Source organism: Notothenia coriiceps, unplaced genomic scaffold, assembly GCF_000735185.1.
Source record: "Notothenia coriiceps isolate Sejong01 unplaced genomic scaffold, NC01 NC01_scaffold00019360, whole genome shotgun sequence".
In the NCBI taxonomy this organism is placed as follows: domain Eukaryota; kingdom Metazoa; phylum Chordata; class Actinopteri; order Perciformes; family Nototheniidae; genus Notothenia; species Notothenia coriiceps.
In genome coordinates, this window is record NW_011352061.1 from 287,635 (window position 1) to 288,599 (window position 965).

General features: G+C 30.1%; 1 protein-coding gene across 2 annotated transcripts in view; it reads right to left on the reverse strand.

Annotated features, from left to right (window-relative positions):
- Nucleotides 1–752, reverse strand: part of pnpla4 (patatin-like phospholipase domain containing 4) — a 7,797-nt gene extending 7,045 nt beyond the window's left edge. Inside the window, exon 1 of one of the 2 annotated variants that reach the window (XM_010778746.1) lies at nucleotides 585–752. The gene's annotated coding sequence lies outside the window, so the exon portion shown is untranslated. The remainder of the gene's footprint in view (nucleotides 1–584) is intronic. The other variant, XM_010778747.1, reaches the window with a different exon arrangement.
- Between the last annotated feature and the right edge of the window lie 213 nt (nucleotides 753–965).

The window sequence follows — 965 nt, forward strand, 5'->3', positions numbered from 1 at the left end:
TCAAGCATTTAAAAACTATTGCAATATATATATATATATATATATATATATATATATATATATATAGTTTACAGAGGACATAAACCCAATTTGAAGTTAATATTACGTGCAATTTCTAAATAAATAAAACATATGTGATTTTGATGTAGCACATATTATACATGTATAAATAAGCTTTAAGTGGTGAATTAATTATTTAATATCTCTTATTCTTTTACCAAACAATCCAATTATATCAATTTATATTAGTAATATGAATAGCAGTATTAATGAGTTCATTCAAACAAATTGTAAGAAATGTAAGGCATTGTATATTTACATTTGTATTTTATTTGTATATACAAAGTCGTTATGTAGCCTATTATGTTACAAATGTTGGTTTCTTTTTACGACTTATGAATGACGTAAGGTTTCTTTATTTTTTTATGAATAACGTAAGGTTTATTTATTTTGTAATGAATGACGTAAGGTACTTTTTGCCACAGTGAGATTTACCACAGAGAAGCAACGAGAAAGGAGAAATGAAGGCTAGCTAACGACAGGGATTTAACCTCTGTCAGGCTGAAGAGAAGGAGAAGACTTACCGTGTTCCCAGTCAACAGCTTTAGTGTTAACTCATGTTCATTTGTGTTATTCTCAGTTAGCTACACAGGCTAAAATAACTCGTTACTGCTCCTTGTAAACATGTAACATTAGCTTGTTACCTAAAAACTACACTTCCTGTTTACCGGAAACAGAAAAAACAGTCCATCCGCTTATGATTTTCAAAATATAACAGGCGCTAAACTCAGCCATCGTTCCTTTAAATGGCGTTTTTTCCCAAAACTCAGTTTTTTCAGACTGTCGTTATGATTCCAATACAATAAATGCGTCTTTTAGAATGGTTTATTCTTCTGTGCAGCCATCTCTACCCTTTTTCATTGATTATTTAAAAAAGTATTGCACTCACTGTAGACTAGTGGATT